This window comes from Nanorana parkeri, unplaced genomic scaffold, assembly GCF_000935625.1.
Source record: "Nanorana parkeri isolate BGI_ZX_2015 unplaced genomic scaffold, ASM93562v1 scaffold2786, whole genome shotgun sequence".
NCBI lineage: Eukaryota > Metazoa > Chordata > Amphibia > Anura > Dicroglossidae > Nanorana > Nanorana parkeri.
Genome location: NW_017309054.1, coordinates 1 through 218, shown reverse-complemented (window position 1 = coordinate 218; position 218 = coordinate 1).

The following is a 218-nucleotide window of genomic DNA, read 5'->3' as shown; positions in this document are numbered from 1 at the left end:
GAGTCTTACGAGGGGTTCATCGCTGCAATGTCCCAACTCTATGATGACCCAGGAAAACAGCTCACTGCTGAACATGCGATCAGAAACATCAGACAAGGGAAAAGACATGTGGAGGATTACGTTGCTGAATTCAAGCGTTGGGCACGCCAGACGGAATGGAATGATATCAGTCTGAGGAACCAATTCCGTCTGGGGCTATCAGAGGCCTTAAAGGATGA